We start from the raw sequence: 18342 nt of genomic DNA, 5'->3' as shown, positions 1-18342 counted from the left end.
CATGCTAAAGTCAGTGTTAATGTCTATATGGATGCTATAGTGAGTTGCATTTTGTGGAGGTGTTTGGGGGTAGTTACCACCTACCATGCAGGTAGTTGGCCTTTTTGAGAGGAACACATTGGCTTTTCCCAGAACAAATGTGTTGCGGCACCCGTTTTGGAAAATTCTGTGCTATCAATTGGCATCCACAAGATAGCAGTATTCTGTGTTTGAAACAATGACATATAATTGAATTATTGTTTGGTAAGCTTGACTTTGGTATATGAACATGTAGTTTTCTTGCTCATGAAAGTAATAAACATGGAAAAAACATATTTCAAAAGGCTTAGTTGCCAAAGGAAATGAAGACATAGTTTGTTACAAGAAGAAGGAAGTTGAAATGGGAAGGAGGTTGTTGTGAGTGAGCTATGGAGTCTGTATGAAGAAGACTTTCTGAGCATAAATTCCTGAGAAGTTGGGGAGGATGGGCTTCTGAATACAGATAGGTGAAGTGGATTGGGTAAGAAGAGAGACACCAGGTCTAATGTTGCCTAAAAGAGGGAGGAGAGGTAAGGACAAATATAAGTCTGTTTGCCACGGATGGCTTCTGATTTCTCTGTAAAACGGGGTCAGTTATAAATCAGTTTCATTGGTACAACTTTGGAGAAAGGAAAGGGTGTATGTCCGTGTGTGTGTTAAAGTAGTTCAGAGGACAAGTGCAATTTAGCGGAAAGAACCTGGGTTTGGCTTCGTGAGAATAGATTGTATTTTGATCCTTCACTGTGTTGTTAAATGGCATTACTTGCACAACTGATCTACTCTCTCTGACCTTTGGTGTCTTCAGCTTAGAAATAAGGAGATCCACCCAGATAAATTCTTCTTCAGATTTAATAAGCATATGAATCATCTGGGAGATCTTATTAAAGTGCTATTCCTGATTTAGTCAATTTGGGACAGGGCCTGTGATTCTGTACTTCTAACCAGCTCCTGGGTAATGTAATGCTGCTGGTCCATGGAACATACTTTGAATTGCAAAAGCCTAAATAATCTGATCACCAAAATTTTTCTACATTTCTATGTAACTGTTATATACTGAGAGCAGGCATATCAACTTCTCAGACTACCATGTGTTAGGGGTCTTCTGTTGTTGTTTGGAGACTTTACCAATATATTTCACACCATGATATAATAATAAATACCCACAAATTCATGTTAGAGTTCAAATCTGTGTGAACTTCAAGTAATTCTTAGATGAATACTATACTACAGCCAATATAATAACATGTGAAAACACATATGAACTATTATAAAAATATTTATAATAAATAAATATTTCTTCTCCTGTCCCTTCTTCTGTTTCTCTCTCTATCCTCTGTCTTCTTTTCTCAACACCCCCCCCCTTTTTTTTAGATGCCTAAGACCAGAACTCAGAGGTAAGAGGATTAAACCACAAATGGTCATAACTTATTTATAACATGTGTAATCTGTGGATAATCAAGAGGTGATGTAATAAGATCACAGTGGTGTAGAAGATTCTGCATTGAAATTGATACCTTGCTTGCTTCCTTGTAGGAACTGAATATAAAATAGTCCTGGAAACAGATTGTTTGGTCTGAGTATATCATTGAAGACCATTTCAAATCAGATTTTTTCAGGTAAGTATTAAAAATATCAATTCACCATAATTAAATGCTGCTTATATTTAGTTCACATGTGTCAAAAACAAGAAAAATATTTTATTTTTCAATGAGAAAAAAGCACTTGTAGTCCCCATATTATGAGCAAGTCCATACAAATGTAGAAGTAGAGATCAGATTTCAGCTTACTACCAGATGTATACTTAATGTCATCAGTCGACATCTTTTATATACTTTGTCTACATATTGACATCTACATTAATATTACAGCTGTGTCTGTACCTCAAATGAGTCCCCATGTTAGCAGCAATAAACAAAATGTACCTGGCCCCTGAATCTGCCCACACAATATAGGAACTCAGCCTTCTGCAAAAATGCCTAAATTATTTCTGCAGTTTTTCACGATTTCTCAACAGCATTTATAGTCTCTTCATGTTCTGCTCAGGCTCTTTCCTCACTGGTTGTTCTCTGAATAGCTGGTTGACAGCAATATCTTTCCAATACTCTATCAGCACTCTGCAGAGAAGGTCAATGTCCAATCAAGAGAGCACGTTCTTTGTGCCCCCAAAGCTGCAGTGACTCAACTAAGAAAGAGAAAATGATGTTACCTAAGAAAATAACCAAAGTAAGACTGATTCCAAAACTAAGTTGTCAAAGTATATGAAATACTTACATTTTATTGCATATACTCACTAATTAGAATGGTGTCCGAGTTTGCAGTACTGAGAATTAGTTTCAAATTCAGAAATTCAAGAGAGATGAGGTAAAATGCCATGGATAAAAGGTCATAAAATCATAAAAATACTAGCTTAGAAAATGTTGGCAAAATAAAATCCATGCATTGTACTTTCCAAAATGAAAATATCTTTAAGAGAGTTGGGCCTTTGTGAAGCTCTTAGAGAAAATGAAAATGTGTTTGTAAGATTTGTAGTTTGAGGTTACTGGGGACTCTGAGGAGCAGGAGAGAATGTGGGCATATGGGATCGAGCAAAAGACCTTAGATGGTAAACAAGAACTTATTAAGTACCTGCTGTGATGCATTAGTTGGAAAATTAGCTCTATTGGTTATGGCATGATGCTAATGAGCCCAAGGTTGAGTATTCCCCATTGACTTCAGGGTCAGTTAGGTGTGCTCTTCAGTGGCCTCTGATTACAAGAAAGACTTGGCAAGCTAGTCACATGTGCTGCTCAGGCTCAGGGTACAGAGCAAACATGGCAACTCTATATACCCGTAATTTCTACTGGATGCACACTCTCAAACTATATGCATTTCAGGGCCCATTCCAGCAACATCGGGATATATATAGTCATGAATAAAAACAAAACTACTTCTCTTAATAGTTGTTTTATTCATATTTCTCTTTGGTGTTAGTGTTGGAGAATGCTGCAGTGAGGTTTCAAGAAAGCATTTTGTTATGTATAAGAAGTCGCACAAACGTTCATATACTTTAACTTAAGACTCTCTCCTGAAAATTTAGCGTGGAAAATAATTTGATAACTAAAAAAAGTTACATGTATAAATTTATTATGGAATTGTTTATGTCAGGCAAAAATTGAATGCGAGCTAAATGAAATGTCAAATCATAGAAGAATGGCTTTTTCAGTCTTAGAACATTACTGTATAGAATGTTATGCATGAATAAAATAAAATATAATTATGACAATTGAAGGAGAATGTAGGAAAAGCTTATGAGAGAAGGCTAGAAGAAAAAAGCAGCACAAAATGTTAAGTACATTATGAATACTACTTTTGAATATTTTAATATGAATACGATTATTTGAGTACACATACAGAGAAACAAAAAAAAATATAAGAGCCTCGTTGAGAAAGAAAACAGTTGGGTTCAAGTGGTGGCAGGCAGTAGAATTCTACAGATTAGGGCTCAAATATGTAGGAACTGCAGTCATACAGGCATGGTTTTGAATTTTAGCTCCTCTGTTTACTAGTTATGTGACTGTGGGTCCATTATTTCGACATTCTGTACCTCACTTTGCTCATCTGTAATTCTGGGATGATAAGGATAATTAATTATAAGTAACTATTACTATTATTCTAATAAGGATTATTAATTATTACCCTAATGAGGTTATTCTAGCCTTATATGAATGTTTGACTATAGGAAGAGATCATTTATGGAAGAGCCCTGGTCATATACTGGTACTTAATGCATATTTATTGTTATTAAAGCAATGATGGCAGTAATTATTATTTTTGTCATTAATAATTTTGTGTTTTTCCAGTTTTCACTTTTTAATTTTAATCATGTTAGCAGTGAATATTTATTTATTTATTTATTTATGTTTATTTATTTATTTTGAAAGGGAGAGTGAAAGCATGCAAGGTGGGTAAGAGGGAAGGGAGAGGAGAGAGAGAGAGAGAGAGAGAGAGAAGGAGAGAGAGAATCCCAAGGAGGCTCCATGCTATCAGCACAGAGCCTGACTGGGGGCTTGATCTCACAAATTTTGAGAGCAAGACCTGAGCTGAAACCAAGAGTCAGATGCTGAACCCACTGAGCCACACAGACACCCTTAGCAGTGATTATTTAAATGTTTATCCTTTGTCAGGTGGGGGCCAAAAGCATGCACTTTGGAATCAGGTATACCTGGGTTTGAAACCAGCCATATAACTTACTAGTTACTCTGTATTTAGGTTCAGGAACTCTGAGATTTCTGAGATATCTTGATATCTTGATATTGAATGGCTTAAATGCTCAGTTGTCCCCTCCTTTGTCCGGGACTAGTGGATTTTGCTCACACAGCTTGTCACTTTCCTGCAGGGCAACTCCTCACTCCACGCTCCCAGTTATGTCTCCAGAGGGTCTGGGAGTTAGGGGGAAAGGGCTGCTTGAAGACATTCCACAAGTAATCCTGCAATGGCCAAGAGGAGAGACAATTTCACACCTGCCTCTTCAAGTTGACTTTGGGTAAGAAAAAGATAAAATAAATAGCAGCCCTTTGTAACATAGCATAAAAAGACACTTGACATTTAAATCAAAATGTTATTAATATCTTAGCTTGTTTCAATAAATGTTAAGCAGAAGTATATATATTCAGATATTTTCTCATCTCATATATTTTGAATCCACAGTCAAATGTTTTCCTTTTATATTCAGACTCCCATACCTTTTTCCATTTGGAATCGCGTCAATCAGTTTTACAGCTGAAGGCAGTGACGTGCTGACAGAAGGTGAATGCTACGCGATCTGCTTTATGATTACATTTGCTGTTTACTGCTCTAAAAGTTTGGAGAAATTATTTTCTTTTCAAACTGGGAATGAAAGCTTCATAAATATTAATCTCAGTTAATAATATTGTGGGAACCCTGGATGCCAGAGGTAAGTAGCACTCAGTTCATGACAGCTTGACAAGGGACCAGTTTTCTTATTTGGGGATGTGAGTCTGTCCTTGATGTTTATAAACTGGTTCTTGGAACTTCCTTTCTTCTCATGACACCATGAACCAAAATGTAGTGATTTGCCTTTTTCCGTCTCATCCATGAGATGTGTTGTCTTTTTTTTTCTTTTTTTGGCCTTTTCTTTTCTTCCAATAATTTTCCTTCTGTTTCTTAATTATTTGGTTCCCACCTCTGTTTATAGATTATATTCCACCCACTTTAGAGTCCATACTATAAAAATACCCAAAGTTTCATTTTTGTGTCTGAAGGACACAGTGTTAAATCTCCAAATACAAATATATATTACCTGAGTAGCTATTGTTACGTGACACCATTGTCAGAACAGAATTCATTTATGTCTGTCCAAATCAGCTTTCTTGATGTTTTTATATCATCACAGTCCTAAACATAGATGCAAAATCTCTATATCTTCTAGGTTTAAAATTTCCTACTTTTCTTCATCTAATTCAATCAATTATTGGTTCTTATTTTTTGCTTATAATGCTCTTAAAATTTCTTTTTCCTAGAATGGTTGAAGAATTATATTTAAAAACTGGGAATATTAACATCTTAAACTTATGCTTAAATGATATAATGGCCAGCCTCCAAGATGGCTCCCAATGCTATCCACATCTTATGTTCATGTCCTTATGTGATTTGTTTCCATGTTTCATTAGGCTAAGTTTGAGTGGTAAGTAGAACTCAGCAGAATTGATTGTGTGTCACTTCTGAGATTCTGTCATAAAAGACACTACAGTTTCCATCCTGGCCATGCCTTTTCTCATGCCTTTTCCTCTTGATTCATTTCCACCATGAGATAAGAAACTCTACAGAGAAGTCCATGTGGCAACTGGACTGAGACTACTGTCCAAAGCCAGTGGAAACTGAGACCTACTGCCGGCAGTCAAGTGAGTTTGGAAGTAAATCCCTCATCCTCACGTAAGTCTTTTGGTAACTATAGCCCTAGTAGACAGCTTGTTCACAGCCTTATTTGAGACTCACCTCAGAGACACGTAGCTAAGCTTCTTCCAAATTCCTGACCTGTAGAAACTGTGTGAGATAATAAATGTTGGCTTAAGCTAAGTTTTGGGGTTAAATTGTTATGTATCAATAGATAACTAATAAATGACTTTCTAATATAAAAATAATATTTATATGATTCATTGTCTTGAAACAATCAAAGAAGTTAGAGGGGTCCAGCAGAACTCTGCTGAAGTCATACAGTCTTGAGGAGAAGAGTCTGCCCCCTGAATGGGGAGAAGGGTCAGTGGCCCTGGCATGGACAATCCCTACTCTTGAGACACCATCAGAAAACATAAAGGATTAGAGTCAGAAGAGATGTTAAGAGTTATATAAGTTTACCCAAAGCAACCATCTCCCCTGTAGCCTTTTGAAAAGTGACTGAAAGGATCTGTAAGGAAGAGATTTACCTAAGATTTTTGAAAGTTATGTGGTAGCTGTGGGAGGATTCAAGTAGCAGCTCAAGCTCTGATGAGAAGGACGAAGAAGTTGCTTCTTTACCTTTTAATCACAATTATAAAACATTAACTGACAACCTATACATATCCAGATGATAGATCTGGCAAAGCTGCTAGCACACTGTGTAGAATAGCTGGTGTACAGAATGTTTTTCTTCTAAAACAAAGTATTCTTGCAGTGTTTCATGTTCAAGAATATATTCATCAAACTCCCAAGAGTTTTGGCCAGACTTCAGATAACAGGTAAGCATCCATCAAAGAAAGCAAGACTTCCTCGGAAACAGGCCTAGTTGCTAAGTTAGCAGCGTATGCTCAATATCATGCCACCTTGCAGAATCCAGTGAAAACTAAAGCAACATCAGTCTCCATGGTACTTCTGATTATATAAGAGCTTTAGCAGTAGCCTTATCAAATTGTTACTTGCGTTAAACACACACCAATAGGATTTGCCAATGGAATAGCTCAGAAAGCATGAGAAAAGCCGTGTAGAGTTTTCCTTACATACCACAATGTTTTGGACTTTTGTAAGTAAGAAATTTGTTAATTTTATTGATCTATTAAGATATTAGTCATTGGAAATGAACTGAACTTGGATGTCTGATACAATATACGTAGTTATGACTTTCTTCACGTTGGTTCATGTGTTGGGAGTGCGGGAAAATCTTGTCCACCCTAGAACAATTTAATAAAAGTACACAAATTAGAAAGCTTTTCTAGTGGAATGACTTAATGATGCCAAATGCTTCTGCCTGACTTTTCAAAAAAGAGTTTCAGAAAGTGTGCAAGACTTTCAGTCTTTGAATGAGAGTTCAAATGGTTGACAAGGCACTTTAAGTCAAACATGAGTAATAAAGGTGAAAGTGTAATTGAAGAAAGATGTACACCCATGCAAAATAAAGTGAAGATAAAACTGAAACCATATATATGGCCAATTAATTTGTCATTTTGGCTGATCTTGAGATATAGACCATTGATTCAACATATATGATATTATTAAGAAATAGGATGGACATTTTGAAACATTTATTTCTTAAGACAGAATAAGTAGAACATAGTAAAACTGGTTTAAAGAATAAATAATATAGAAAAATATGGACTCAGTAAATCTTTTTGTGGTATGTTTTGTAAACCATTAGAAATGTGCAGGCTGATGGATTCTTGTGATTGGGATCAATAGTCTAATTGGTTTTGTCATATGCACCTTACCTTTCTATTTTCTCTCTTGGCTCCTGTGATATTAACATAATTGAGTTTATTCTACTCAGAAGTTATACAAAAACTCTTTTTGAATGTTTTAAACACTTTAAAGAAACTGGGTCCATCACAGAACCATCAACACTGTTTTCAAACAGAAGTTTCAAATTATAGCTATCACATGGGAATAACATTAAAAGGGATAGATTTTTATGAGACCACAATTAGTATGTGTAGTCACAGTAACTTGAATTATGCATTTTCTCTTGAGGATACATGTTGATGGATGGAAAGACAATTATGATCAGTGGGTAGAAGGTGAGGCCCTGACCTCTAGTTTGTAAGATAGTATCAATTAAAGAGACACCAACTACTCCTTGAGAAAGGCACAAACAGATTCGTCAAAACAGAAAAGTCTCAATCACAGTAATTCAAAGTATATGAAAAAGTTATATTGCATCTGACAAGAGGATCGTGATTTTGATTCAAGGCATATCTGATCAGTATATTTCACAAGACCCATCAGCTGGCTCAGAAACCTTGGAAGGGGAATTTAACATATAATAAATTCACTCAAATGTACCACTACATTTTTCTACTGGGAAATTGTGTTAAGCATAGACAACACATAAAATCCAGATTTGTCAAGTGTGTGCAGAAACTGTTTTAGTCAACATGGCAGAAGGGTCATTGTGTAAAGGTAGACAATTTTTCTATATTTGAGATTTTTGGAAGAATTTTGTAGTATTTTGTGGATGAGGATTTAAATCCATTGTTAACAAGAACTGAAATTTTAACTCTTTGATAAATAAAATTAAAGTTATCAATAGCCAGACTAAAGGAAATGATGGAAGAGTAGAGTTGTAAATATATAGGAAATACAGATACAAATGAGACTTTTTGGTATGGGTTTAATATTTGGAGGTTTTAGAATTAATTTCTGCTAGTCATATCTTCAATGTTCCTTCCTGTAGAAATATGTAACAATAATATCATCATGCTTAGTTTATTACCTGGTTATGGAAGCCATATTTTAATTCTGAGTTTGTTTACATTTACTGGGGCACATTGTAAAATTTTACAAAACTATTTTTATTCTCATTTTTTTAAATTTGGAATTCTATGTAAAACTAGAAAACACCATGTATCCTATGGTATGTTTCATATATTTATATGTTATATTTTTTAAAAATCAAAATAATCAAAACTACAATATTTAACTGGAATGATTGACAAGATTTTATTCATGGGATCTCATTCTCCATGTTGCAGCACTGGGGAAATACAATATTGTCCTAGGTTGATTTTATTTTTCTTAGTAAAAATACTCCCCTTACCCCCAAAATGGAATTCAATTGTTTTCTGGCATTTCCCCCAGTCTCTGCAGTAATACTTGGTATAACCACATCCCTAAATTGTTGTAAATTGCCTAGGAGAATCAAACTGAAAGTTGCTTGAAAGTAAATCAATTTCAGATTTCAAAACCATTCCAGCTCTACTTTCAGTATCCCAAACTTGTTAAAATTTAATCTGCAAGTGAAATTCTTGATTTTTTCAAAAATTTGGTACATATGGTTGAGATTATCTTTCACTGTATTCAGTAATAATTTTCACAGTAATTACAAACTTGAGTGATTTTAAACACTATTTTCAAAAAAGTAAAAAATAAGATACAATGGTAAAGTATTAAATATTTGCTTTCTCTATTAAAAAAAACTTTCTAATGAGTTGTGATGGAATAAGAGAGTTTTACCATTTTTCAGTGAGGTCCATAAACTGAACCATCAGAAATTAACTGCAAATGTTCTAGAAGTGTTGCTGGATCTTAGCCTGCCCTCTTCAAATGGTAACATTGATCATTTCCTCTGGAATACAGGTAGATCTAATTAGAAATTAATCAAAATGATTAACCTCTGCATTTTCAGCCAATGAGTCACTTTAAAGGATGTCAATGGAAAGTCCCAGGAGATCATCTTAGGTAAGATTTTCATTTGAAGTTAAAAGTACACAGAAAATTAAAAACTAGCAATTTACTAATCTAAAATATTGCCTTATTTTAGAGTATAATAGCACTGATAATATTCACAGGTTTACTTCATTTTCTACAAGAAGCACATACGTACCATAACATATACTTGCTAGTAGAAGTAAAATTTGTTATTCTATAATATAAGAGTATGTGGACCTATATGTCTCTTTGGAGATGGAAATATAGATCAAATCAGCCCAAATTATTTTTCTTGTGTCTGTAATTTGAGCTGATAAATTAAAGGATACATACCCTAAACCAGTGATTCTCAAAGTTTGTTCTGTGTATCAAGTGTATAAGCAGCCCTTGAAACTTGTTACAAATGCAAATTTATGGGCCCACCCCAGATCTCCTGAATTAGAAACTCACAGGATCTGAGCCAGCAATCTAGGTTTCAGCCAGCTTTCCAAATGATTCTGATCCATACTCAAGAAAGAGAAACGTTGTCCTAAGCCAACACTGGGAAAAGGGTCCCACTAATAAAGGTGGCAATTCTCACACTTTTCAAATCTTGAATGTTGAAGAATCTTCCCACAAAACTCAAATTCTTTAAAATCCTCAAAGCAAAGATTATAACAGCTTTTGTTTTTAAGCTCAGTGAATTAAATTCAAATCTTGAATTTTAAAACTCAGGTACAAAGCCAGTGGTAGGGGGATTCTCTAGGGAATTGGAAAAACCAGGGTGGGGGTTCACATGATTTGATCTCAATAAATTCTGGAGATTAGTTCTTTGAATTTTTCATATGTGGACCTGTTTTTATTAGTTTTCAATTCTAAAGCAAAATGAGGATTGCTATTTTAGAATTTTCCTCCCAACTATGACATATGTGTCAGTAACACCACTGCAAAGACTTTTCCTTATTTGAATCCTGTAAACAATAGTTAGAAGGTAAGGGATTCCTAATGTCTAAATACAGTTTGAAGTTCTGTTCATTTTGGGGTTCTTTAACTCTGACTGATAATGAACAGAAGATAATAATGCATTGCACTTTTATATCTTAGCCATGACTCCAATTGTGTAATTTAATGGCCAGCATCTCCTTTATGGTTCAAAATGGATACTCACCTTGTATCTGTCTTTGTTTTTTCTTGTTGCTATGTTGTGTGTGTGTGTGTGTGTGTGTGTGTGTGTGTGTGTGTTTTGGGGTGGGCAGGGAAAGAGGAATTTAAACTCATTCCATTTTTTTGCATATATAAGGAAAACTAAAGCTGTTAGTAATTTAAATCCTATGAATATCTATATTTGTATTATGAAACTATATGTTTTATAAAAATTTGTTAATATGGAAGGTTATTTTTTAAAACTTTTAAAATATAGATTTTTCGGGGCGCCTGGGTGGCGCAGTCGGTTAAGCGTCCGACTTCAGCCAGGTCACGATCTTGCGGTCTGTGAGTTCGAGCCCCGCGTCAGGCTCTGGGCTGATGGCTCGGAGCCTGGAGCCTGTTTCCGATTCTGTGTCTCCCTCTCTCTCTGCCCCTCCCCCGTTCATGCTCTGTCTCTCTCTGTCCCAAAAATAAATAAAAAAAAAAAAAAAAAAAAAAAAACGTTGAAAAAAAAATAAAATATAGATTTTTCAACTGAGTTTCTCTTTAATTTGTATTTGACAGATGTCAAAGTACATTTCATTATTTGTATATTTTTGAATATACAGACCATTATTTTTACCTAATATTGTTTGCCTAATCTTGGATGCATTCATCTTGTGGCTTTCTATTTCTTTATGCCTTGTTAACCCATCGGTGCAAGCTCAGGGAATTCCTAAGCTTATTCCCCACAGTAAATAAAAATATTTAACTCGTGACCTCACCTAAACTCACATACTACTCAACAAATGATTAATTAGCTTACTTCAAGATAGGGGCTGGTGGTAAGCAACTCCAACTGCTCATGAAGGTAATGAACTATAACCAGGAATGTCCTTCAGTATCACCTGAGGAATTTAAATATGCACATGCACTTGCAGAGCTCCCCCAAAAGAGTTTTCAAGTTCCAAAGCCCAGGACATTTTGATTTAATTCATGGTAAGAAATTTTCATTTAAAACAAATAAATGGGCAATATATGATCCATTCAAAATTGGAGAAAATTAAAAAATCTAGTATGTGCTGCCATTTTCAATGTTTTGCCTTTCTGGGCTTGACTGGGAGGACTCTCACAACTAGTATTTTGGTTTCCTCAGATCATTCTCCAGCTATTCAATCCATTCTGCTTTTTGATTTCCAGGTATTCCCAGAACATCAGGTGGTTGTCTTTTTCCGACCTTCAGAACGTTGGAGGTTTCACTTCCTCTTGTGTTGTTTCCCTTTCCCAAATTATCTATAATATCAGTGGCTCTTTGTGAATAGAAGCAGAAACGTATGTTTAGTCCACCGTATTTAATCAAAATTAGAATTAGCGTGACTCATCCACATTTTCTTTTCTTTGGGTGGAAAAAGCTTTTCTTCTTGATTATAATTTTGCTTTTGTTCTAATTGACCAATAATTCTTGTAGTTTAGACTTATTTTCCCATTTAGACTGGAATTATTTCCAGTTTAGACTTATTTTGTTCATCCTCTATACATAGTTTACTTTTGATTGGTTTTAATCTTTTTTTGTGTGTGTTCAAAGAAGGGTTTTTCAATTGTTCTCAGCTTTTCCTCCACCCTCTCTTCAGATTGCCCACAGTGTCAGTCCCATATCTTGCTGTCTACAATGTAAGTGTTACTTCTACTATTTTTGGTCTCCTGCATTCTGCCTCATCTCTCACCCACCACTCTATCCTCCCCAGACTATTTTTAAGATGCTCCGCCCAACAGTATTAGAAATTGAATGGTCTTTTAACATCTAAATGGGTGGTTCAAGTCTAATATTCCTCAGGTTCTATCCAGAGTTATGCCCATCTGCAGGGTAATACATCTCACTTTTTTCCTTTTTCTCAGGCACATGTATTTGTTTCTCTCTATACATTACTAGTAAAAAGAGATCACTTTACCAGCCATTTACCAGCATGTAAGATGACTAACCTTGATGATACTCATAATCATTTTTCACATATATCTACTTCTCTTCCCAAATACTTCTTAGTCCAGTATACATGGTCTAATAGCCAAACAACTAGTGTAGCTTTTTTTGTTTGTTTGAGATGAAGTGGAAAACAAGAAAAGAACACAAAGAATAATAATAACAAACAAAAACCATAGCTTAGTTTTCTGGCAGTTTGAACTTTTGGTTAATATGAAAAACTATCACAGTCCCTTTTATCTTTTCCTCTACCTATAGTACTTTCATTGTTGAGATAATGTCTCCTAAGATACAATGTAAGCCCTGTGTGTGTGTGTGTGTGTGTGTGTGTGTGTGGTCTCATGACAATCATTGAGTTCAAACTGATAAGAGGATATGAACGGATGTTTTGCATAGCACATTAGTCATAGAGTGGGAAGACTAATGCACAGGCTTTTGATTGGTAGAGTCTCTGGTTCTTTGAACCAGAGGGCAGGTGAGTGTGTGGTACTGTCTATTTTGGTGGGGTTGGAAGAATAAAGAGTTAGGAAAGAAGACATGTTTCATACCTTTTGTAGGAGTATATTTCTAGTAGCAAAATATGTTAACTCTGAACTGTCATTCAGTTTAAATCTATTGTTCTCTTGGTTAAGTAATCTATTTACTTTTATTTTGGAGATGGATTAATTGTTGCTTTAACTGCCATTTTGTGAAGTTTTGTCTTTAATTAGGAGGAATTTGGAATTGGTTATATGAGGAAAATAGACATCATTTTTATAGGGCTATATGTTAGTATATGTAATCAAAGCATACAGAACCATACTATGAGTTAATCACTGCTCAAAAATCCAACATTTATATTTATGGAGTAATTCGTTGTTGTGGGTGAGCATGGCATTTGAGATTGCGCTTTCCCAAACATTGGAGTGGCCAAATGTCTTAAATAGGATTGGCATTATAATCATTTTAATGAAAAATGGGACCTGAATATTGAACTGCTTGTTAAGATAGTTTCATTATTATAGGACAAAATAGAAATAATTTTTTTTAAAGACAAGTAATTCTAAATTGGATATATACTTTAATGTCTGAATCTTTCCTTTGATTCATCCTTTCTTTTAGATGAGAATATTGTACTTCAAAAATTGAGGGAGGATATTGGGCCCTGAATGACTTTCTGGCTTTTTAAGTGTTCCTCAGAAAAACCACATGTGTTCCTACTAGGGTATTTGGGTTTACTGTTTCTTCTGACTAGTATACTATTTTTCTAGGATCAATTCCATCATTATCCTACTTTCTGCAAATTTATGTCAAAATATTAATTCCTCTGAGAGGCTTTCCTGGATCATTATGCATAAAACTGTATTTTCCAGGTACCTACTCACTTTCATTGTGTTTTTCTTTGTAGTACTTATCCTTTCTTAAATTATATATATGTTGCCATTATTAATCTTTCCACTACATATACCTTTCATAGGATGATATTCCTAGTTCTAGAATACTGACATCACGTAATTTATGATAGTAGGCACATAGTATATACTCAGGCAATATTCATAGCATTAATGAACTAATGAGTGAATCAATATCATAACTGAATGACTTTCATTTATGGTCCTTAAGTGGCCTTAGTAATTACTGTACTGTCCTCCCAGAGGACAGAAAACACAGCCAGGATACAACACCATGTACTCAGTAAGGTAGAAAGCATTAGTGGACAGAGCTATATATTTACAGTCCAACTTACAAATAGGCTGCATTGCAAAATATTAATTTTGCTTCCAGCATATTTTTTGATTCTGAAACAGTGCAACAATAAAGATTTGTTCCCCAACTGACTCTTAAAAAATTAACCTACATTGTAGCTGAATTATAATATTAATTTCCTATTTTTTTCTTACTGTCGCTATGGAGTTTGTTTCATTTAGGATCTCAGACCCTCTATAAACATATGTCCACTTCCGTGGACAGTGGCCAGGATAGTTCTAATATGTATTAGACCATCCAGAACTGTGAAGATCAAGGCCTTCTAAATGCTCATATTTATATGCATGGGTGAAAATTGCTGCAACTGAATTATGTCATTTGAAGAAATACTTTGGCATAATTGCGATTTTAGACCAGCATATACCAAACACTTAGAGTTTTATGAAAGAAAGCCATGGAGTTTTCAGTCTCTCCTTTGTGCCAATAGCCCAAGAGATCTTGCTTCACCCCAGATAGTCTCGTTCATTGGTTCCGGGTCTCCACTGCTTAGAACTCCTATCTCAGCTTCCTACTTTCATTCTTGCAAGTGTTTTGTACTTCTTGACTGGTATTGTGTCCTCAGCTTGAGGCTTATACTCTAAGTAATTTAGAGTCAAATTGACCCCTTAATTTTTCTGCTTCTGGTTGCCTAAGATACTTCCATACTCTGATTTCTCAGAACCTAAGCTTTGACAATTGTTAACATTGTAGGTATTATGTTTCATCCCATGTGGCTGAAATTGAAGCACCCAGAAGTATAGTCAAATGCATTGAAACTATCCAAAGTAGTCTACATGTTTTTATCTTTATAAATAACAACCATGCCAGTATTCATTTATTTTAAGTCTTCTTTGATTCTAGGGTGGTTATTTTCTGTGTATTTTGTCTTTCAGCTCCAAAAGAAAATATCCCCACTCGATGCTATTTTGCTGGTTGAAGGGAGAAGATTTGTCCTTCTCTTAAGCCAACTACTAAGGGAATTCCTTAATCCCCTTCTCTAAGCAGCTCACTCCATCTGTGCTGACAGCAGAATCATACTGCTGTGGCTATAGCAAGAAAGGATTTTGATTATGATGATTTAAGAAAATTCTATCCATATAAAGTTTCCATAGATTGGGAAATTATTGAATTTCTAAAGTGATATCATATTCTTTTTATTTCTCATTAGTTATTCACTGTTTCAGTTACCTGCTGTCACCATACTACTCCATAAGAAGCAACTACAGAATCTCAATAGAGCATATACAGCAACAAGCATGCATTGCTCATATTCCTGAATTGATCAGGTTAGAAGACTACTTATCTTGGCTGGGCTCTTTCATAGGTGGTGTCAATAGGCTGCTGGACAGTTTAGGATGACCTTGGCTGGATTTGCTCATACACTTGTAGGTCAGCTGGCTGACTCATGAGTCTGTGGATTGGTTCTGATCAATATGATTCATCTTCCTCTGAGGAACAGTAGGTTAGGGCAGACTTATGTTTTAGTTTGTTTGCTTGCTTGTTTGTTTGTTTATGGGAATGGCAGATAACAAAAGAAAATATCTCTAAAGTCCAAGCTCATTTCATGCCTCTGCTTATATTGCATATGCTAAAATCTTTTTGTTCAAAGCAAACAACATGGCAATTCAAGAGCTGAGTGGGAGGACACTACAAAGTTACATGACAAAATCCTTAGACACAGAAAGGGTAAAGAGTCAGGGACATTAATGCATTAAATTACCACATTTATTGTACACATAGAAGGAAGATATTTAAGGAGATGGACATTGCAAGTCCAAATAGTATAAAACATTCAGAAAAAAAATTTGTAGTATTACCTCTTGGAAGTCTTCTTCTAAGCGAAGTCAAAACTGCTGGTACAGTTGGTGAAGAGACATATCTGAGGGAAAATTGCTACTCCCATGAATTGCTTTCTGTTAGGAAATCAAGATGACCTAAGTTTTTGTATTAGCTCTGTTTTCAGAACAAAGTATAGATTTTCTGCAAATTATGATAAGATTATTTCCAATAATTCATCATAAATTGAAAATGACCCAATTTTATAATGTATTTACTGTACCTAACTGATCAAACACCATAGCTTAGCATGGCCTACCTTAAATGTACACAGAATATTACAGCAACCTCACTGGTCTCAGGGGTTAACTTGCTTCATGTTAACACAGTCCTTGCTTGTTGCATTAAGATCCTTGATCTGTAACAGACTGAATTTACTTTCTTTGAGATTTGCAGACTACGGGCCTTGGGGAATAAAGGACCAGAATGTTGCCAGGCCACAGAGGCCAGCAAGTCTGTTTCAATCCCCCTTAGCTTTCTGATTAACTCAATAATCTTTTAGCAAAATGTTTTTCTTTTTTAAGATCGCACAAATGACTTTACTGGCTTCCCTTTGTACATCTGTAGACCTTGCCCTCTTTTGTAGAAAGAACAGAGTACTCTTGTACAACTTCTGGGTACCAAGGAAACAGACTTTCTTGCACAACCTCTGAGCACCGAGATGATGCTGTACCTGGTGTTAAGTCTGCAGGAAATGAAGAAATGTCACAGATCACTACACTCCCTTAACCGATTGAACACCTTTAAAAATCTCTGGGCCAGGCAGAAACCTGAGAGTTGGCCTTTGGACAAGAGCCCAACTTCTCCCCAGATGAAGTCTCAGCTTCCAGAATAAAACTCATATTCTTTCCCAATCAAAACTCATCTCTTGAGTATTGGCCTTTCCAGCGAGAGGCAGACGAACTTGGGTTTTGGTAACAAGAACACTTAGGTTAACCTACAATTGGACAAAATCATCTAACACAAAGCTTATTTTATAATAAACTGCTGAATATCTTATGTAACCTTTTGAATACTGTACTGAAAGTAAGTAAGAAATGGAATGGTTGTATGGGTATGGAAAGGTTGTAAGTGTATTGGTTGCTTTACCCTCATGATCAAGTGGCTAACAGAGTGCAGCTCGCCCGCTGCTGCCCAGCATCTGGAAGAGTATTTCACTGCCTTATCACCAGCCCAGGAGAAGATCAAAATTAAAATTTTAAGTACTGTTTCTAACTGAATGTGTATTGCTTTCATACCATCATAAAGTCAAAAAGTCAAAAGTTGAACCATTGTTAAGTCGGGAACCATCTGTATGTGTAGTTTGTTTTTGGTTTAAAAAAATATTACAGGAGTGCCTGGGTGGCTTAGTTGATTGAGCATCTGACTCTTGATTTTGGCTCAGGTCATGATCTCAGGGTCTTGGAAATGAGCCCCGGATCAAGCTCTGTATGGAGTCTGCATTCTCTCTCTCTCTCAAAAATAAAAACAAAAATTCAAATTCAAATTAAAAAAAAATTAGAACCCTAGACTGCTAATTGGGGATGATGAAACATTCCAGAATTAGATAATAGTAATATCTACACTATTCTGCGAATATACTAAAAACCACTAAATTATATTATGAGGATGAATTTTCAGGTAGGAGAATTAATCTTTATATAAAGCTTTTATTTAAAATTTGAAGAATTTTTAATGTTATTGTGAGAAATATATTGTAAGGAATTATATATATATATATATATATACATATATATATTTAATTTCCAACTTTTAATGTCTGGATATATGAACAATAAAGAAAAATGTTTTTGTAATTATTTGTTTTATGCAGAATTTTGAAATGCTTTCCTAAAACTGATTTTGACATAGTTTTCAAGTAAATGCAGTATAAAACCTTAAAATAAAACTAAGCAAAATAATGTGACTTAAAGTCATAGAGAAACATAAAACACTACAAAAAAAGCATATTATTATATTAAGCAAATGGGTGAAGTTTATGACTTGCAAAGTATTAAATATACTGTTAACATATTTATCTATTATCTAGGCTCCCCACCGCCTGCCCCAACTTCCATTTATGGTGAATC

At 35.1% G+C, this 18342-nt stretch overlaps 1 long non-coding RNA gene across 7 annotated transcripts; it reads left to right on the top strand.

Moving 5' to 3' along the window:
• The first annotated feature begins 415 nt into the window (after positions 1-415).
• LOC122237954 lies at positions 416-17939 on the top strand. 7 transcript variants are annotated; one of them, XR_006216768.1, is made up of 8 exons: positions 416-548; positions 1390-1412; positions 1552-1634; positions 4394-4540; positions 4730-4803; positions 5828-6731; positions 9608-9660; positions 15331-17939. It is a non-coding gene; the product is annotated as an uncharacterized LOC122237954 (long non-coding RNA). The 7 variants fall into 7 exon arrangements; XR_006216771.1 differs by having other exon boundaries at positions 4730-5918; positions 6668-6731; XR_006216770.1 differs by having other exon boundaries at positions 4730-5949; positions 6668-6731.
• The last annotated feature ends 403 nt before the right edge of the window (positions 17940-18342 follow it).

The sequence above is a fragment of the Panthera tigris genome, chromosome B1 (assembly GCF_018350195.1).
Source record: "Panthera tigris isolate Pti1 chromosome B1, P.tigris_Pti1_mat1.1, whole genome shotgun sequence".
Taxonomy (NCBI): domain Eukaryota; kingdom Metazoa; phylum Chordata; class Mammalia; order Carnivora; family Felidae; genus Panthera; species Panthera tigris.
Note: the sequence above shows the minus strand (reverse complement) of the source record. Positions and strands in the feature narration are given on the sequence as shown.